This window comes from Pseudochaenichthys georgianus, chromosome 24, assembly GCF_902827115.2.
Source record: "Pseudochaenichthys georgianus chromosome 24, fPseGeo1.2, whole genome shotgun sequence".
Taxonomy (NCBI): domain Eukaryota; kingdom Metazoa; phylum Chordata; class Actinopteri; order Perciformes; family Channichthyidae; genus Pseudochaenichthys; species Pseudochaenichthys georgianus.
This window is the reverse complement of record NC_047526.1, coordinates 8,586,132-8,608,955: the sequence shown is the minus strand read 5'-3', so window position 1 is coordinate 8,608,955 and position 22,824 is coordinate 8,586,132.

Below are 22,824 nucleotides of genomic sequence, written 5' to 3'. Positions count from 1 at the left end.
TATATAAAAAGTAACGAGTAACTGAGTGTTAAATATAAAAATTTCATGGAGAATATGTCAAGTAGGAATGTGTCCAAATAGTCCAGTATTTAAAGAGGACTTATTCTGCTCATTTTCAGGTTCAAATGTGTATTTTGTTCCACTACTGGGACATGCCTGTGCTACAGCACCTCTTTCCACCCTCTGAAACCAGAGCCCAGTCTGCTCTGATTGGTTAGCTGGCAGGCTCTGTTGTGATTGGTCAACCACTTACAGATGTGTCGGAAATGTCCCACTTATAACGTACAATGTGTTGGGGGGCTATCCAATAGAAATGCGAGTATTACTTAGTGAAGTCACAATGTGCTCAATATGTCCAATGGAGATGTTTCAGGCAGGGGGAGTGTGCGGGAGAGAAACTCCCTCTGGGGGGAACTTTGGGATTTCAGTCTTTGCAGACCATTTACATGCACTAAAACCTGTATCACACACTACAGGGAAGGGAATACCCCGCAGAATAGGGCCCCTTTAAGTAAATGTGCTTGGTAACATTCTACCTGTGATAACAAATACATATTTTACATTTTAAAGCACCAGTTCATATGCAACTTAGTCTTTTTAAATACTATTTAGCATTTATACTGCATGTGAAGTTTCTCAAAAATAGACAGATTTAGTAGAATTAAAGCAGGCTAGCAGAATATCAGGTATTCCTTCGACAGATTTCAGCATCATGAAACAATATCTAATATGTTTTTGAACCCTGACATTATAAGATGACATGTTCCATGTAGCCACGAGCAAGCCAAGGTCATTCAAACCACATGGAGAAACCGTTCTGAGCATGCATGGAAAGCAGAGTTGTGGCTTTTGGCAGACAAGGTAAAGATTTGTAAAGAGTTTGTTAATTGATTGAAATATGATTATACCTAAAAAGATAATATACAGAGGTTGAAGTGCACTTGTTGGGCAGATATTTCAAAAGGAGGCCACACACTAGAACTGCTTATACCGTACCGTAAATCCAAATTCTCAGCATTCCCTGCTGGACCACTGGAGAATACACTACGTTCAGCACAGACAGAAGAACAAGGGGAGGGGGAAATACGACACACAGGGGAATTGTTTTGCTCTTTTGTTCTTTACATGCTATTTTTACTGGAAATACGCTCTACGGTATCTCATTACACCAGTGGTGAACCGTGTCTATCACAACTGGACCTTCTGTAGACACACACGCTCACTTTTGTTCATTTGGGGGCAGCAAAAATTAATATTATAATTATTAGCCCAATTTAAAACATAGAAGTGACTATGCATACTAAAAAAACTATGATAGGCAGCATTGTAGAATGTGTAGCTTGGGTAATGATAGTTTGCTTCAAGGATAAAAGTCAACATAATTTTAACATGACCGCAGGAAGAGTTCCAGATCAATTTGATATCTTCTTTCTCTTATTGTTTGCTGGTTGCTTTTCGTATACAAGTCCAACAATTGGAGTGTGAAGCAGTGGTGTAGCCACCATAGGACCAGGGTGGTAAACTGGGTGGGCCCAGGTCCACCCAGTTTACTCATTGGTCCACCCTGAGAAAGCTTCGGTCTCATTTAAAAAAAATAATAATAATAATTTGTTTTAATAACTTTATTATTATTATATAAAAATGTATTCACCCATTGAGAATATCCGAGAATTCAAAGTGAAATTAAAGTGAAAAAATATCGAGTTTAATTAATGTTGTATGTGCTTTGTCCTCTGAACCAAACTCATTTACGGTAAAAACTGATTGTTGGTTCCGGCTTGCGCCATAATAACGTGAGAGAGGCAGAGAGCTGCCTGCAAAATAAATGATGGCTCAAAGTTCACTAATTAACTTTTTTTTTTTTTTAAAAGCCAGACTCCAAGAAGAGCCCCCACTGCCCTCATCTAGCAGCGATCTATACGATCATTTTCTGATAACGATGAAATAGCCCCGCCTCCCTCTCCCCACGCCTCCCTCTCCCCACCTCTCCTGCTGCTGGGCTGTCAGAAGAAAAACAAAAGGCTTGTTTGAGACACATTGCGGCTCGCCTCGAAAGTAGACGTGAGTAGCCGATCGCAGCCGGGGGAGGTGTATGGGCATAGATATGTCTCATAATTATTTGTGTGAACATAAAAATAATTTGTGTGTAAATATGTGATTTGTAAATGTAAAACAACATCCACAAATGCATTTAAAAGATTTGCAAACTCACAAATACATTTGCAAGTGTAAAACGGATCTGCAAATACGCTAAATATGTTCACAAATTAAAAAAAGATCTGTGAATATCTCTTTAACATTTACAACTTTCGATCAGGCATTTCTGAATCCATTTTGTATTTGTGGACCAAAAATGCGCTCGCGGATCTCAACTCTCTGTTCACGGATCTCAAATCTCTGTTCGCGGATCGTCTTTTTACACACACGGAATTTTGAGACATATTTTCCGCCGGTCTCGGCTAAAATCTACTCGTGTCACTCGGTTATTTTCGGAAACCACGTGATTGCCCGCTGATGACTACATTTCCGCATGATTTCAAAGTAAGAGCATGATGGTTTGTTTAATGCTCTGTTTTTGTATTATAATGAACAGCGGAACGTTAGATGCATTCTTCATCACCATCACCCTCATCATCATGTTATAGTGATACAGTTAGTTTGTGTTATTGGTTCAATACAGCATATCTCGAGCACTTTCGTTGATGTTGAAGTGCAGGCGATACGCCACTTCCGGGTCCCGGGGGAGCAGCTGGCAGCGAAGCAGCCCAGATAAAACTATTTCTTCATTGTTTGTTGTGTATTCAGTCAAGCGGGTCAAAGTTACAAAGCACTTCACATCTTATTAATCGGCCTAATTTTACTTTACCAGTGCAGTAATAAAGTAATCTGTATAAAAGCACCGTATTTAGGTCAGCCTTCATAGTAAGGCTACATTACATGTTATAATATTCATCGTGTCCTTTACCTGCAGAGTACAGGACTTACATATTGTACATATTATATCAATCCTATAATATTTGTTTCTAACATTTAAAGTGCTTAAAACAAATGTGGGATATTCATTTGATAAAAGTAATTGACAAAGAAATGAACGATTGTCATATTTTATTATGTAGGATACAGAACTGGACTGTAGTCAAGCAAACTTACTTAATAACACATTCCACATACTTGTTCTTTGCGTCAGTGTTTCAATGTTATATTTTATAACCATATATATTATTAAAACAATTAAAATACATGCCCTACCGTTGATTGTGCACACTTTTGCCTGAAATTAATCTCCCACTGCCAGGCCCACGCACAGTCAATATAAGTAATTATATTAATGCATAGGAATGTAGTGATACTTCTTTATTCTTCTTTTGTATACAATTATAACGGTACATAACAGCGGAAGAAAAGTATACATATTTTTAAAAACGGTTTTGTTTTTTGTGACAGAGATTACAGATCCCCATTGACTGGGAGGCCAGTGGTCATCTGCGTGAGGAACACTGGGAATAGTTGTTCCTGTCACCCGGAGTCCTCTGAGTGATCAACAGATGGAACACCTTAATGCTAATATTGACCCAATGTTACCATCAGATTCATTTGGAAAGGACATCTACTTGAACACATTACAGTTGGTTCTCTTTACGACTGGAAATTAAGAGCAATGGATCCATGGACTACCAGCAGACAAAGTATTCAGATACTTGACTGAAGTAAAAGTCTTGCCTTTATAGTCTTACTTAAGTAAAGGTATGTAAGTACTAGCCAAATGGACTTACATTTGAAGTACTCATTATGCTTTAAAAGGTTCTCTGTATGTGTTAACACTTTTGATTATATAGCTGCATTAATGTGTATGTGATGTGAAAAATAAAATAAAAATAAACATTGATTGATGTGTCATTTCACTAATGTAAATGTTTATGGTTAATATTGACAAAACTTTTGTAGTGCTTTGTATACTGTTGGCTAGTTTAATATACACCAATGCATTATATTCTCATAAGTGGTTATCTACGTCTCTCAGAGAAGCAGCCCTGTTTCCAGCAGTGTGACTATGTATTTGCAAAGGATGATACAAGCAAAACAATCTAATCATAAAATGAAATAAAGTTGTTGCATAAATGAAGTGGAGTAAAAAGTAAGAATAATTCCAGTCCTGTATCCTACATAATAAAATATGACAATCATGAATGTCTTTCTTTTTATGAAATCAGTATCCCACATTTGTTTTAAACACTTGCAAATGATATATGCTAGAAACCAATGGATTGATATAATATTTACAATGTAAAGTCCTGTACTCTGCAGGTGCTGGTAAAGAGCAATACAATGACTAAACCTTTCCAAACAAAACAACTAGTTGGTAGGTAGGTACGTAGGTAGGTAGGCAGACAGATAGATGGATAGATAGACAGATATAGATAGATAGATGGATATCATATATAGATAGATACTTCATTCATCCCAAATTGTGAAATGTGTGGAAACAAGTATAAACACAATAACATTAAATACAAATGAAGGCAATAGACAGGAATATATCAGTAGAAAGGACACGATGAATATTATAACATGTAATGTAGCCTTACTATGAAGGCTGACCTAAATACGGTGCTTTTCTACAGATTACTTTATTACTGCACTGGTAAAGTAAAATTAGGCCGATTAATAAGATGTGAAGTGCTTTGTAACTTTGACCCGCTTGACTGAATACACAACAAACAATGAAGAAAGAGTTTTATCTGAGCTGCTTCGCTGCCAGCTGCTCCCCCGGGACCCGGAAGTGGCATATCGCCTGCACTTCAACATCAACGAAAGTGCTCGAGATATGCTGTATTGAACCAATAACACAAACTAACTGTATCACTATAACATGATGATGAGGGTGATGGTGATGAAGAATGCATCTAACGTTCCGCTGTTCATTATAATACAAAAACAGAGCATTAAACAAACCATCATGCTCTTACTTTGAAATCATGCGGAAATGTAGTCATCAGCGGGCCATCACGTGGTTTCCGAAAATAACCGAGTGACACGAGTAGATTTTAGCCGAGACCGGCGGAAAATATGTCTCAAAATTCCGTGTGTGTAAAAAGACGATCCGCGAACAGAGAGTTGAGATCCGTGAACAGAGAGTTGAGATCCGCGAGCGCATTTTTGGTCCACAAATACAAAATGGATTCAGAAATGCCTGATCGAAAGTTGTAAATGTTAAAGAGATATTCACAGATCTTTTTTTAATTTGTGAACATATTTAGCGTATTTGCAGATCCGTTTTACACTTGCAAATGTATTTGTGAGTTTGCAAATCTTTTAAATGCATTTGTGGATGTTGTTTTACATTTACAAATCACATATTTACACACAAATTATTTTTATGTTCACACAAATAATTATGAGACATATCTATGCCCATAGAGGTGTCAAAAAGCTCATCTTAAGTCGGACAGCTCGGACTCGGAGTCGGCTTGACTGGCTGGGTTTGCAATGGCGGAAATTGCGTTGGCGTTTTTCGTTGCAGATGAAGTGGATGCAATAGAAATATCACATGTATTGTATGGAGAATGACATGATGATCCGCACACATGAAGCTTCATGAGCATGAATTGAACAGACCTGCTGCTGTGTTAATTCTTTAGCTGCCACTTTAAGCTTTATGATGTGTACAACATGGATGTAATTTGATTTAATCTTGCCATTTTAAATGATGTATTCAATACATAAGGTTAAACCAAATCATTACATTACAATAGATTTTATTTTAATGATTTGGTTTAACTTAAAGAGAAACTTTATTGTTATTGCACATATTACAGGTACTGAGACAACGAAATGCAGTTTAGCTTCTAACCAGGTGCAACAAGCAGTGAAGTGGAAAGTAATGTACACAATCTACAGAATAACATATAGAATGAATTGAATGATGAATAAACAGTGGGGTATGAATACACTAGATATCAGCCTGTGAGCAGTATGAACAGTGTGTATGAATATGCTAAGATATATAAAGTATGAAAACGGTAAGCAGTATAGTATAAAATATATAGATATTAATTTCATGATGATAAACATTGTGGAACAATGATGAAAAATGGGAATGGATGTGGCGACGTAAAACTGACACAAAACAACAACAAACTTTTGCCAGCCAATGGGAGAGCTTCATCAGCAGCACGTGGTAAAAACCACCAATGAGCGCTCAGCTCGAGATACCAGCGAGCCGTTTCCCATCAAGCATTTCGCTTCCGCAGCTCGTGGAGAGTAACTGCGCCAACTCGCCTCGCCTCGCTCTCAAGGCTGCGGGCGTCTTTGTCCCGCGAGTTTTCAAAGTCTCATGTGGGCGGGCCTCCAGAGCAAGTCGGACAAAATGACTAACCATCATGCAACGCACTAGCAAGACGTTGATCGCAACTGCGCAGGTCTTGCTTGTCTCAAACAAGCCTAATGTTAACGGAAACTCTGCCGCACGGCTCCCTCGTCCCTTGGAAGAGAGCGAAGAGGTGTGTGTTTTTCATCTGCTGGTGGACAGTCCGGAGAGATATACACGGGGTTGGGTTGGAATACATGTAACAGCGTTACGTAATCAGAATACAAACATCAGGTGTATTCAGCTGGCGTTACATTTGGAAAACGAGTAATCTGATTACAGTTACTTTCGTAAACCTGAAGTGAATACATTTTGGAATACTTATTGGAATTATTGGTGGAAAAGTTTCCTCACAAAATGTAATATTCATTACCGGCAGAACTGTGTGAACACTGCACGGAGCTGCAGCGAGAGAGAGATGCAGCGTGTCTGTGAGGCCCCGCCTCCGCACGCAGAGAGAGAGAGATCTCTTTTAAAATATAATGAAAGTTAGAAACGGAGATGGTTAGATAAAATGTGCAAGATAACGTTTTTGTAGCATTTCTTTATTGTCGAAATGATGACATTTATAACGGGATCAAATCAAAGTGAATGGCCTGCTGCTGCTGAATGCATGGGGCAAGTGACTGGAAAAAGTTTTAAAAGTTATTATATCGTTTCAGATAATAATAAATAATAATGATAATTCATTCTATTTAGGGGCGCCTTTCAAAGCACCCAAGGACACCTTACAATACATAACATATTCCAAGGAAAGGTTTTAAGACAGTACAAAGAATGCAGTCCGGGTGATGTTTTTTCTGTGGGGTGCAGATGAGAGAGCTGTCCAGAATGACACCAAGATGTTGTGTTTGAGTTCTTGATAAGCCATTAAAACAGTAACATAAGTGTCTCCTGTTCACCAAAACATACCCATCTGTTATGGAAAAAGAAAGTATTCCAAAAGTAATCTGCCACCGGTACTTACCGGCGGGGATTGTTGTTAGCTTCTGATGCGCACAAGAAAAATCTGGCCCACCCTATTTTTTACAGGCCCACCCTAAAGTACATATCTGCCTACGCTACTGGTGTGAAGCCTCCACATTGTTCAGCAGAGGATTGGCCATAGGTGTGCTAGCTGCTTTTAGAGATTGCTTAGCTCTGCCCCTCCAGGAAGCAGGAGGGGGCAGGTCAAGCCCCCAGGAAGTGCCCCGGAGTCTGATGAGAATATTCGTTGTGGCCAAACGGCGGTACTACACTTCCTTTTGGTTGCTGGGCCCGGAAACACTTGTTCCCATTGACTTACATTGGGAAAGTGTGGTCTGTAACTCGTTGAATAATTTTTTTTAAACTAAATAAACAACCCAGTATGAACACTTGTATAGCCCTTAAGTTGTAAAAATGTACTAATAACGTTATTCTGAGAGTTATTTCCCTCTGCATTATGAACGCGCATCTAACCCACGGGACCGCGCCGCCCGGCAGTCGGCACGTTCATGTTACGTGTTCAGCACTACATGCGTTTGTCTTTACCCATGGATGCACAATAACAACGGACCATATCGCCTTACTGCCAGCCCACGGAGCTGTCATAATGGATATATTGCACATATTTGCTGTAATTCATCATTTGTAAAACTACATGGGCTGTATGATTAAATCTTGTACCGTAAATGTTGTATTAAATAAAGTTAATATTACCGACGTTACATTAACGTCCCTGTAGCTTATTATTGCACTAAGAAGCTTATTGCACTGTGTATATATATATATACATATATATATATATATATATATATATACGGTGCAATAACTCTTTCATGCTAAATGAAGCTCTGTTGGATATCACTAGATCCTGTTACAGCGTAATATAAGTACATAACGATTGATGTGTACATTAGCATAATGACTAGCTAGCCGCTAGCTGCTAACTGCCGCCTCGTTAATATAAAATCCATCATAATAACAATCCATTACCATGCTGTCATGAACGCACGGTGCTGTTACGTGTACGCAAATTGACGTGCTTGATGTGAACGAGCATTCTGGTTAAAGTTGCGCATGCGCTATGAGCGCACATACGGGTACTTCTCAGGCATGCTGGGTAATCTGTGACGTTTCACTCTCTCAAAAGTTGGGCCATTTTATCATCATGCGCTAATGAGCAACTCTCATAGGAATGAATGAGGCCCCGCCTCCCACGCTGTATCCAGTTCTTATTATACATCCATGGGGCAGGTAAGGCCAGCTTGGGAGTGAGAGGGAAATTCCACAAGCATGTTGTTAAACTGTGGCTTATTTACACGTCCATCAGAGCAACACCGCCTTCATTTGAAGTCTAGTTTGTTTTAACGTAGAAGTCTATATGCAATTGTAGCTCTACTTTAAGCACTGTTTTGGTCCACCAACTTCTGGGGAGTAGCTGCTAAATACTAACCGGATTTCCAAATGTTGTCGTCTGTTTGGCAGAAGAGTGCGGTGGTGTTTTGGGGAAAACTACAATGCCATATAAGGGTGATTGAAGTTAAAAACATAAATGCTTTTATGGAGTAGGGGGAGGGAGGATAATATAAATAGAAAAAACTTAACCTCATCACAACAGACCTTTTTTATCCAATGTCTACTTGTAGGACTATTGTTGATGTAAGATACTGCAGTTTATGTTATCATATAAATAAAACAGTGTGTCCTACAGCAGTCAAATAAATACTCAGTGACTTTTTTATAGCGGCCCCAAATCACCCAAGTTCCTCTCTGTCGCTGTCAATTTTAAGAAAAACAGTTCACAGTCGAGCTTCAACCCCATTATTCCCTCACATCCACAAGGCAAGAGGTTAACAGTAGCCGTAAATGGAAGGTAACTTTTCTTAAATGAGCCTTGACTGCAGCCCCCAAAACACATGCTCTGTCTCAGGAAGAAAAGTCCTGGTGCATCCCCCAGAGAAAATGTTAAACCTTCTGCCAGAAGGGTCAAAGGTCAGCGCAGTGTCACCCTGACTCTTTGTTTGTTCAGTGGGTCACCACCTGGATCTGTTTCTAATTGTGGTCGCTGGCTTAAAATGCGCCTTTGTTACAGTAGGAGGTAAACAGGTGGGAGGGAGAGCAGTTGACGGGACAGCCTGGTGGAGCCGGGTGGAGGAGAGCGTGTGTGTAAATCTGTGTGGATACAGTAAGTGTGTCACTTCTGTTACACGTTGTTTTCTTTATCTGCTTCTCTTCCATTTTAAGCAGTCTGCCTCTCTTTATCTGTCTCTTGTTTTCCTGTCTCTCCCCTGCTGTTCACAGGTCAGTTGTTTCTTGCTAGAAGGGCAGAGAACAAAGATGTGTTTCTCTCTGTTGGCCATTCTGCTAGCTGTGCATCTTTTAAAACACATCGCAACCCTCTTGAGTCCCTCAGCAGACACTCACTGACACACACTTAAAGACAAGCTCAAGTGTAGTTCCCCTCCTGGCTGATTAGCCTCATTGATTAGCCTACAATACACATGTAGCTATGCTCAAACCAACACACAAGAAACTCCCTCCCAGCGTTGACAGCAGTTTAAAACAACAGGTCAGTTCAGGCTTACTAGGGCAGGGGGTCAGGTTGGTTAGGTTCAAGCTCTTCTATTCAGCATTTTGTAGGGATCATTTAATTGTTATGTCTCATGTGAAAGGGGTCAATAACATAGTGAAGAAACCACAGAGAGTTCTCAGCCTCCTGTTGTTCCTCTCGGGAGATTTTAGGGTCTTTTTAGTGTCTTTCAGCTCATTGTGTTGGTTTTACAACCTCGCTGTTTTCGTTCAGCATTGTTTCCACCATGCAGCTGTTGTTGTTGTTTGTTTAAAAGAGGTGATAAACGCATTGTAGGCACACACCACCTTCCTAGAAACCCTATCTTTGACCAAATTAAGTTTCCTTGAGACTTATCTGCATTCTCAGTTTAGAGGGGCCTTTCTTCTCCCAGACCATTGTGATTGCTTTTTTACATGTGGTTAACGTTTTACATTCAAATTAAAATAAACGTGGTTATCTTTAGTCAACGTCTACTACCTGGTAGGCTAATCTCTATAGGCAGATTAATGCATGGTTAGGGTTAGGCTTTGTCACATTCGAACAAGTTTAGCTTGAAAGCAGTTAAAAAGTGAGGGAACTAAAAGAGGTGGAACGCATTGGCTGGAATGCAATCTAGGAACCCATTGGCTATCGTCTATGAGTTATTTTATAATCTGCTCTAAACTGGATTGTGAAACAATCCGGTAGACACTGCTTTTAACTCGTTGTTGCATCTCAAGTTTGTCTTGGCCCTTGTATCTGTAGACTACACCTGAACTCTGTATCATAGACTCTTGCAAATATGGCTCATTGCCATCAGACCGATTGCTGAAAGGTTCTGAGATGTGTTTATTCAAAAAAAGATATGTTTAGAAAAAGATCTTAGTTTGGCTTAAAATAAGTACATTTCTTACGTGATTCCAGTTACGAACTTGAATTTGAATGAGCTAATTCGGACTATTGGTTCTACACAGGAATCAGACTCCACCCTTTTGTTTGATTTACCTATCCAATAGTGCTGTAGCGACGCGACGCCGACTTCAAAATATCGTCCACGACATATTTTCGCGTCGACGCGTCGCTACACACACGTGGGTCACCCAAAGCAACAAGCAGTTCGCAATCGCACTTCAAACACAATGGAGACTGAAACGGCTTCCACCTCCTCCTCACAGGATTGCGCACGAAGCCCTCAAATGAAAACATCTCGCCCTAGGTCTTCAAAAGCATGGGAATATTTTAAAGTTAGTCCAAAACGCAAAGATATTGTCATTTGCAGTCTTTGCCAAATGGAGTTGGCATATCACACAAGCACAACGGCTATGTTGGAACATTTAAAGCGGCAGCTAGCTGTGGTGGCTACCATTAGCAGCTAGCATTTGCTCTCCGATTTTTACATAAAAATGGAATTATGGATTATAAATTCAATCATTTTTTTATACATAGACGTTAAAAACCTATGGATTAACCGATTCAGCCGCGTTTTTTCTCATTTTAATGCCATTGAACACGTCTTTTGATCAGATTGACAGCTATGGTGGTGAGACGATCTCCCTAGAAGCTCTGTAAAGGTACGTGTTGTGATGACTGTATTTGCTTCCCCTGTCGCGAGTCCGGATCACTCAGTGATGATACTATATACCTACATAATCTGTGGAGTCTCAGCTTTAATCGGATATATTGTATGTGCAGCTACGATAAGTAATAAGGGTACTTTTATCTTGAGTTCTGTGCCAATGTCCGTTAGCATTTTTCGCTCATGGGTCATTTAGATGCTTCTTATGAGACTTGTGTTTTGTTTTGGTAAACATGGTTTGTATCGTCAGTTAGCTGAGATTATTTCCGTTAATCTGGTATAACACATTAGGTTCTTAAATATTAAGATCCCCTGAGACACAGTATCGTGAAAAAAAATGTTTTACATTAGGCCTACGTTTTTTTTACATTACGTTTTTTATGAATTGAACAACAGAAAAATAATCGTTAGATTAGTCGACTAATCGATCAAATAATCGCCCGATTAAATCGTTTTCGAAATAATCGTTTCCCCCCAGCACTACTATCCAACCTTCAACCCAGACCCGCTTTAGACACATGTCAAAAACAAACAAAATCTGCTTTATGGGAACGTCATTTCTAGGAGACAATGTTGTTCCTGGAACTAAACAGCAGCAATCTGTGTGGAGATGTTTCTTGAATGGTGAGATGCTCCTTTGAGCACAACTAGCAGTGTTGGCAGATGGGAAACCAATGAGGGGTCACGTTCCTGCACCACCGAACAGAAGGTTCTAACCTGTGCAGAGGGGATGGGGACCCTTACTGCCAGATGAAAGGATGCAGCTGTGGACTGCATGTGGAGAAGGAGGTCATCTCAACATAGTTGTGTAGCTTTGAACGTATGTGTTTTGCCTTAATATCAAGTTGGGAAATCGAGGAAAATACTAAAAGTTAAAAATGCATTTGACCTGCTGATCTTTTCTGGCAGAAGATCAGCATATGTGATGAATTGCTGAGTACATGTTAAAATTCATATGGTGTCCATCTGGATGTGAAGGTTAGCTGATGCAGTGCAGGGAGAGTGGGTCATCTCACTCAAACTCTACGACGCCATCAACAACCATTTCAAATTGAAAACACATTGAAAGCAGTGGCCTCGAACCATTTCATGCGAATACAGCTCACAGGTCAAACCAAGAGGAGCACTTGATTTAATTTACACCATTTTTGTTTTGGTATGTTATCCTTCAGGAATTCATCATCCTCCCTCAGATAAATCGAAGACAGAATGCTAAGTGTTACAATCCATAATAAAATACACAAGTGCAGCATTTCTTAGCTAAAATTGGCTACTAAATTTAAACCCAACTTTGTTTATGTTACCCATTGTAATTGGGTTCCTCTGGCTGGAATCATTCTTGCAATGTTCACAGTTTTAAGAGAATTCAGATGATGTAAGACCATGCATCAGCACATTTCAATACAATTGATATTATTAGATTGTCGCAATCCTAATCTCACTTAAATTGTCCCTGAAGACTACACACAATTGCTTATTTAATGAAGTATTATATTGCTTTTATCAGAGGAAATTCTGTTAAATGCTTACAGCAGTGGCGGTTCTAGACAAATTTGACTGGGGGGGGCACTGGGAGGCCAGTTATTTTCTGAGGGGGGCACAATAAATGCAGGACGAAAAAGAGAACTTGACAGTATGAAGTAATTGCGCATAAGAAAACAATGCAATACAGTTATTGGTATTTGTTTCAGTACACTTATTTATTTCAGATAGATCTTATAGTTATTACTGTTAGCTTCAGCTTAAGTTATAGTGCAATGTTTGCACTAACACCATATTTATATAAAAATAAAGGCAATGAACAGTTACATCTCTACATTACATAAGGGTGTCTGCACAATCTCACATTACAGCAACAAAATCCTGCGGTTTTTGGCAAAACGAGTACCAGAAAATATACATTTTTAAAAAAAAAAAGTTCATTGTTAGGGGGGCCACAGGGGGGTCGAGGTCAGTGTTAGGGGCACTGGCCTCCCCTGCCCCCCCCCCCCCTAGAACTGCCCCTGGCTTACAGAGCAACTTTTTCCTGTTCCAAATGGTATTTCTGTAATGATGCTGTCATTATGGTTAGTCACTGTTACAGTAGAGTATGGTTTCCTGCTTGATGCTGCAGCTGCTGTGGGGAAGTTCACATCATTGCATCAATAATGACGTAATCTGCGGATGGCGGGAGATGGAGTCATCCATTGTACAGGCAGCAGAGGGTGACAGAGCTCTGCAGCTGAACCCTTTAAATACTGCAAGACAAACACAACAGTGTAAAAACATGTGGTTAATTTGAAATGTAACTCTATGGACTGCCAAAGGATTCAGTATTAAATAAAACAAAAAATGTAATAATCAATCATATGATTAAACACTGTTTAAATAATTAAATCTATCAATCAAATCTAGTTAAATCGATATATTGTGACATATTATTGAAAATTTGAATGTCCCGCACCATTACCTGTCTATCATTCTTAAAGAGCAATTTGCAGGTTAGAGACCCCAGTGAATACATGTGTAGGAAAATGATGTATACGCTAGATTTTCAAAAAAACCTACAGAAATATACACTACAGTGACATCTGGCGTCGTTTTTGTAAGACATTTTTACTTCTGCATTAAAAAAAGACCACCCGCGTGTGACGTCACATCAGGGAGAGCGGCCGGTCTAACGTATTAATAAACATGTACGTAAATAAACACGGCCTCTTCTCGCTCTCGACTTTAGGATAAATAGTAGACACAGCATATGTCACAGACAGAGCTGCAGGTATGTACATAATCATCTCAGAAGTGGAGCCACAGACAGCACATCAGTGAGTTGTTCACAGAGAAACATTAAATCAACTTTGTCTTTGAAGAAGCTTCATCTCACTGACCCGCAGCACAGGGATTTGTGTCTTTGCACTTATGCACACGCACACACAGACACACTCTTTGCCGCACATTGTGTTAAGCATGTGCTCTGAACATAGAGAATAGAGAGTTTAAATACCTGGAATACCTCGTCTTTGACCTCTGACCAGTTTGGGGTGCGGAGGTGTAATGTTAACGTGGAGACAGTGGAAACAAAAGAAATACTTAAAAGACAAAAGTAATCTTGACAAGGCAGACGTCTGGCCTTTTAAACTGAGCTTGGTAGCCATAACCAAAGGTCAGTAGTATAGGACTACAGGGTCTAGTTACCGATCTCAGCTTAACCTGTACCTGTGATGTATCATCGAATAGAACATCAATTAAGATGAATCGACATTTATTTTTGTGGGTTATTTTTATCGGAATATGGATCTTTTAGATAAATGTGCAGAGTTACCATGTTTTGCATCTTCCACTTTTGAAGGTGCCGTGTTGGACTTGCACTGTTCTGGCACGACCATAGATGGACGACTCAGCCCTGCCTGGCCTCGGTCTCGCCTTTCTTTGGTCTTGTCTGAACAACTAGAAGACTTGTTTTGTACTTCATTGGCTGTTTTGAGTGCATCAGTGCTCGTCCTGAAGTGAAGTATGTAAGAGGCTACAGTGCAGTATACTGTATCCGGTATATCTGATACCTGAATGGGGCACTCATATGTTCAAGGAGTTGAGTGTGGAATTCTTACACTTCTAACCCTCAACAATGGCATTTGCTGTTGCTCCGTACTGGTGTCGAAGAAGAAGAAGAAATATATTTTAATTGGTTAATTGATCAACCTGTAATAAACAATAACGTTGCTAGCTAGTGTTACGCCCAGATCTAGGGGAACCTAGGCGCAGCATAAAATGTGCCCTCTCTCCTCTTTTCCCACTCCCAAGGACATAGACAATGAGACAGTGAATGCCTTTTGGTACATTTAATTACCAACGTTTTCTTTTTAAGTGCAACAACCCACAAAAACAAACAAATCTCTGAACACAAAAATCTTACACTTTCACGTAGACTTAAGGCGTGTCCAACAAGGACAGGTTAAAGTTATGTCTATCCTTCCAAGGTTTACAAAATATACCAAGACAGAAGTAGCCTACAAAAGGACAGATACAAATATGCAACAGTTGGGAGCAGGAGAAGTTGAGTCGGAGAGAGCGGCAGAGTGACTGCATGGCTGCAGCTTAAATGCTCCCCTCTTCTTCAGGTGGACCAATCAGCCTGTTGAAGGTAGCTAATCAGCTAACGGGCACCACCTGCTTGCTCACACACACACACACACACACACACACACACACACACACACACACACACACACACACACACACACACACAGGAGGAGGGAAAAATCTCTCCACACAATACACATAACGATCAGGGTCGTAACACTAGCTAACTAATAGGGGAGATTGTCACTTCCAGTGCGGGCACTGAAGTCGAGTGCAATTTGAAACAACACTATCTGTCTTTCTTGCACTGCATAAGTGTTCACAGTGTACGCATTACAGCACACTAAGGTCAGTATTTCAATAGGGACACAGCACTAGTCTTGTCTGTGACGATTTGCTCTGTTCCTAATGTATTGGTCTTGGTCCAGGTGGTTTCGATTAAAAACTGTAATGTACCGTACTTTGTTAATGCCGACAGAGATATGACCGCAATTGCCTACAAGTTAAATTAACCGATAGAAGTAAAGGTCAAGTATGCCTTTCTTCTGTCATCACATGCTTCATGTTTGATATGTTCTGAGCTGGCAAAGATTGATATGATACATTTCAAATATTTGTAGATGCTTGATCTTTGATTTGCCGTTTTTTTAATGATCAGCTATTCGCCACAGCTTCTTTTTTTCCACTATACATGACAGATCCTTGATCCTCAAATATGCGTCTGTTCCACTGCAGTTGTTTCACATTTGTAATAAATCACTCCGACTGCTTGGATGTTGCACCCAGTTAAAATAAACCTGCAGCTCTTGTGCAACTCCAATAAATCCCATCGTTTAACTTCTGGCTCCTTATAAAGATGCGGGAACTGAACAGAACAAACTTAATTATCTTGCCCCATTGGCAGGCCATTTCAACAAGCTGTGCTTTTAACCCGGGGTGCTTTGTACTACTTTTATGGAACCTTCAGAAAAAATCAATAAAACATACAAACGTTACACTATACTGACACCATACTGTACACTGCACACGATACAGCGTAAGTGATGACTGAAATCAGGCACTTACAAGTCATTAGTTTGAGCACCAAAAAAACATATTTGACATCAAGCTGTTAAAATGGCGCTGGTGTTATATCACGTGTGCCAGGGCAGGATACAAGACACAGAGATGGTGTATTAATCAAGGCCAGCATAAACAAGTATAAGGTGTTTGACTTGCTAGGTGAACATTGGTGTAAATCAACACTAGGCTGGAGCATTATAGCCTTCTTCTATGCTAGTCTTACATTAAGAGAATACTGAGTACTGTTTGTAATCATTCATCAATAACAGAATAATCATTGTGTTTGTGTGAGTGAACATTAGGGCACCTGCAATGTTTCTGTGTGAATGTGTCATTGAGTTAAAGATCTTTAAGTGGTGTCGAGACTAAAAAGGCATATCATCGCAAGTCCATTTAACACATCATTTCCCTTAAAAACATTTAAAATCATCCATGCAAATGTGCCGAATGCTTTCACACTGTCATGCTCCACGCTGTGCATATACACAGAGATGCACTCTTTCCCTGGTACTCAATGACTTCCCTCTCGCTGTCAGTTCCCATGGTAACAGACTGTTCCAGACAGGCTGTTCTCTGACAGGTGCAGAAGTGTGCACAGAAAGGAGGTCAAGACAACTTCACATTTTTGCACTAACGGAGCGTCCACACTACAGCTCCAAAAATAGCTTGGAGCTGGGCGTGTCTGGAGCTTGGGGATTTTATTCAAGCAACACGGCCAACAACCAATCACATGAATCTCCCGCCCCCGACATACAAAGCAAAAACCCCCGGGGATTTTATGCGAGCAATATATATAAACTCCCCAAACAGGCGAAAACCTACCAGTTTCCCCCACTGCCTCTGCCACCTCCCTCCATGCCTGGTTCCTCCGGTTTGTATCCCGGTAGGTGAAGAGGGTCTGGTCATACAAAACCGGGTGATTCGCTACGGCGATAGTTAGGCTGCGGCCCCACGAGGACGAATTCGGTCGTTTGCGTTACTGTTTAGTGTCATATAGACCGTTCGGCCACACGAGGACGACCGAATATGGCACTAAACGACTGAGGAAACGATAACGGGTCCCAAGGTGGATAGAAATGCATACGCCACTCTCTGGGGGGTCAAACAGCTCCGTGTGTGCGCCCTATACGGACATTTTCAGATCACTGATAGTGATTGCGCAATAGCCCCGCCTCTCCCCACCTCTTCTGCTCACCTCCGCTTACCCCGCGCCAGTGCTGAAGTGTTTCGCCACCAACAACAACAACAATGGCGGATGCAGAGTTGCTATCGTACTCCGGACGCTATTGACCATGCTACAGTTGTTTGTGCAACATCTACAGCAATAATGATGAGGCAATAGCCCCGCCTCTCCCCACCTCTGCTGCTCACCCCCACGTCAAAGTAAACTGCATCCTGAATTCAGATTATTTATCTTTCTCTCGCGAGTGAAGTCTAATCTGACAGGACGGAGACACGCAGCTCTGCTCACCTGCAGCTCCTCCCGCTGCAGCAAAACACACACTTCAAGTCAGATCATCACCCTTAGCTATTTTAATTACCTCTCAAACTCCCTAAACTAGTTATAAATATGTTTATTTTTACAGTCGGCCGGGTCACTGATTACTGGATGAGCTGCTGCATGAGACAGACACTGGCGCTGTCCGAAGAGAGGGAGGAAAAAGAGAGGCTCCGTGTATTTTATCATTATATTATATAGAGTCGTTATTCATTTGTTTTAAAGCTCAATAAATAACAAAGAAGACCTTTGACCGGCACTTTTATAATTTTGTCCGGAAGATTTCAACTTTAATACACGTTGACTGGCGAAAAACTCTGCCCGGTTCCCTCGGCCCCCACCGCGGAGAATAAACAGAAGGGCAACCATGACAACCATGCTTCTTCGCTGCTTTTGTGGAGGAAGTTACAGCGCCACGTAGAGGCTCCTGCATATGTACTGCAGCTTCTCCAGCGGTTGGAGCTAAACGGAGCGGTCTCGTGTGGACAGACACTATCCGGATAATTATTGCATGTGGACGGAAGCCGTTTGCGATTGCGTTTGCGTTAATCCTATGCGTTTAGCCGTTTTCGTCCTCGTGGGGCCGCAGCCTTAGTTTCTCCTCCGACTTTTTTTGAAATATAGAAATGAACGGCGGGATATCTCTCCCAGCTTAGACGCGGTTTGATTGGCTAGCGCTTCAGATGTCAGATTTTGGGAAACGGGATTTGATCGGCTGGCGCTGGCTACTCCGGCGTCCAGGCGACCAGAAGTTGAACAATGTTCAACTTCTGGTCGCCTGGGACGCCTGAGACGCCTCGCTCTGCTACCCACAATTCAGTTCGGCGAAAAAGCGCGGCTACGTGACGTCACCCCATTGAAAGTGAATGGGCAGCTTGGAGCTGCTTGGAGCTTTCGACGCTCTCGACGCTGTAGTGTAGACGGGCCGTAATTGCATAGAAAAAAAGATTTTTAATTAAATCTACAAAACTGAACACATGGATTATGTCTTTTTCCTGTGGACGACGCGTTGTTTATAAGAGGACCTAAATGACTTGTCCTCCGTTTTAGCTCAGCTAAGCAGTGTCCAAGCCAAACCCCTCAATAGATCAGGGGAAAGGCTTTCGCTTCACTTTCTGTGGGAGTGGGTGGACCTGCTTTGCTTCCCCTTGGTACCCGACCCTGGCTGTCAAAATCAATGCTAGTAAAAGGCCTTCAACTTCAATTAGATCACTCTGAAGAGCGTGTCAGCACTAATCTAATTGTCTTACAGTGAACACTGCATACGCGCACACATGTACATACGTTTGCTTATTCACAATCCGGCGTTCTGAGTGTACACACTTGGAGGAGAGTGAGTCAGTTAGAATGATCTCATCCTGGAGAGATGATGTCAGCCTTTAGATCACCACCGAGCTACTGTAGCTGTTTATGTTTGCCCAGGCCACGAGGGCATGCCGTGCTGCTGCAGAGCGGAGAGTGCTCTTCAAATGGATTCATGTGTGTATGCACTTGAGTGCCATTAGGATATCACTTTGATTGAGCATGCTAAAGAGCTGTATTTATTTACATCTGTTATTCTTTTATGTTGAGGACAAATTGCAAAAATCGTTTTTAAAATGTGCTATATAAATAAAACTTGATTTGATACATTTGTGAGATTAAAGCTATACGTGTATTGAGTCAAAGATCTCTGTGTCCACTTTTAGAAAATGAATGCATGCAAACAGCAGAAGCACGATACACATAATGTATGCACCTGAAAATAAGAACAATAGGACTCCTTTAACCGACATATCAACGGGCCTTATGGTGAATCTGTTTTAACGTCATGACAGTGTAAGTGTTTTATGTTCATTGTAAACATTCTCAATGGGATAAACCTGGTTTAAAAAAGGCTAAATAAATAATTATCAAACATAATAAAAAATCCCTAAATCCAAAAGAAGAAATCTTGACTTTTACCATATTGTGAAATGTGATTATAGGGAAGACAATCTTACAGGACATCAGATCATCTGCATCTGTTTCCTTTTATTCATGTCTTTCTAAATCTGTTTCCTTCCTCAGTCGTGTGCTTCTGCAGAGACTTTAGAGGAGTCCTTCTGGGCAGAGGGGCCTCGCTTTTTCATTTCTCTTCCTTATCTCACTATTCAGTCGCATGTTCTGTCAAATGGCCCATGTTCCATCCTGCATCCCTAGAGCATGTTTAGGCGTCTCCTCCCAACTTCTCCCATGGGTATTCCTATAATACTCCCCATGCTTCACTTTGGTCTTCCCTCCTTGTTTCCCCTCTGGTGTGGCTCCGCCTCTTATCTTTGTTCTCCCAGGGATCCTTGAAATAATCTGTTTGATCCCATTTCCTCCTCCTCCTCCTCCTCCTCCTCCTCCTCCTCCTCCTCTTACTCTTTCTTCCCTCTGTTTTCCTCTCTCTTCTCTTGGTGATCTCATTTCCAGGATGTGTGTGATGTCTATAGTCACACGTGGGTTTACCGTCAGTCATGGGAGGTGAAGTGAGAGGAGAGGAGAGGAGAGGAGAGGAGAGGAGAGGAGAGGAGGGAAGGAGAGGAGAGGAGAGGAGGGGAGGGAAAGAGAGGAGGGGAGGGAAGGAGAGGAGAGGAGGGGAGGGAAAGAGAGGAGAGGAGGGGAGGGAAGGAGAGGAGGGGAGGGAAAGAGAGGAGAGGAGGGGAGGGGAAGAGAGGAGAGGAGAGGAGAGGAGGGGAGGGGAGGGGAGGGAAGGAGAGGAGAGGAGAGGAGGGGAGGGAAGGAGAGGAGGGATAGGAGAGGAGAGGAGAGGGAAGGAGAGGAGAGGAGAGGAGGGGAGGGAAAGAGAGGAGAGGATGGGAGGGAAAGAGAGGAGAGGAGATGAGAGGAGAGGAGTGGAGGGGAGGGAAGGAGAGGAGAGGAGGGGAGGGAATGAGAGGAGAGGAGGGAAGGAGAGGAGAGGAGGGGAGGGAAAGAGAGGGAGAGGATGGGAGGGAAAGAGAGGAGAGGAGGGGAGGGAAGGAGAGGAGAGGAGAGGAGAGGAGAGGAGAGGAGAGGAGAAGAGAAGAGAGAAGGAAAGGAGAGGAGGGGAGGGAATGAGAGGAGAGAAGGGGAGGGGAGGGAATGAGAGGAGAGGAGGGGAGGGAAGGAGAGGAGAGGAGAGGAGGGGAGGGAAAGAGAGGAGAGGAGAGGAGAGGAGAGGAGGGGAGGGGAGGGAAGGAGAGGAGAGGAGGGGAGGGAAAGAGAGGAGAGGAGAGGAAAGGAAAGGAGAGGAGAGGAGAGGAGGGAAGGGAAGGAGAAGAGGGAAGGAGAGGAGATGAGTGGAAGAGAGGAGGGGAGGGAAAGAGAGGAGAGGAGGGAAGGAGAGGAGGGAAGGAGAGGAGAGGAGGGGAAGAGAGGAGAGGAGAGGAGGGGAGGGAAAGAGAGGAGGGAAGGAGAGGAGGGGGGGAGAGGAGACAGCAGCAGCGACAACAGGACACACCCTAATGTGACCTCATGCGTATCCCTCTCTCCCCCATGTGTGGGCTCTTCACTCTCGTAGTCTGCGGGCAGCGTGGTGACATCATGTTAGCCGTGTGAGCTGAATACAGGATCAGAGGGCGGCAGCCACACATCTGCACTTCACCTTTCCTCAGTGTGTGTCCCCTATCCTTAAAGCCTTATAAACAAAACACATTTAAAGGATTGTGATTAAAAGTACATTTCTCATCCGTAGTGCTTCCTTATATTCATGTCCGTGATTCTATTTGCTAGCAGCGGTTGGAGTAACAACAACAGTTCACATCCAAACAGCAGAAACAGCAGTGGTGGGAAGGGCAACAATAAAAGAATTGCACCAACACTGTCTGCTGGATTGGGAAACATACCCGAGACAAGACGGCTTTTACAGCGTCCCATCATTGCCCACTGATACTCGCCCGGCAGACTGGATTCAACACCTGCCCATTTTAAATTACAGACTTTTTACACAACATAAATGTTTAGTTCCTTATTTTCGGATTGAGGCGTCAGAATAGGGGACGTTTAATTCTATAGCATCCAACAATCCTGTGTGTGTGTGTGTGTGTGTGTGTGTGTGTGTGTGTGTGTGTGTGTGTGTGTGTGTGTGTGTGTGTGTGTGTGTGTGTGTGTGTGTGTGTGTGTGTGTGTGTGTGTGTGTGTGTGGTGTGTGTGTGTGTGTGTGTGTGTGTGTGTGTGTGTGTGTGTGTGTGTGTGTGTGTGAGTGTGTGTGTGTGTGTGTGTGTGTGTGTGTGTGTGTGTGTGTGTGTGTGTGTGTGTGTGTGTGTGTGTGTGTGTGTGTGTGTGTGTGTGTGTGTGTGTGTGTGTGTGTGTGTGTGTGTGTGTGTGTGTGTGTGTGTGTGTGTGTGTGTGTGTGTGTGTGTGTGTGTGTGTGTGTGTGTGTGTGTGTGTGGCCTAGCATTACTATACTTGTGGGGACCTAAATCTGTTTACATAGTCACGTGTGGGGACTCGCCTCCCTTATGGGGACAAAATGGAGGTCCCCGGGGAATCATTCATTTCAGGGTGAAGACTTGGTTAGGTTTAGGATTAGGGTAAGGTTAAGGTTAAGGGTAAGGGTTAGGGTTAGGCATGTGTTGGTTATGGTTAAGGTTAGGATAAGTCTCCAGGAAATGCATGTAAGTCAATGTGATGTCCCCTGAAGTGATGTGCATGCATTCCATACTTTAGACTTGGTCTGCATCAAAGTTCCAGCACTTAACATGCAGCAATGGAGTGTGTGGCCCCTTGAAGGCATTGTGAATGATATCTCACATGCTTGACAT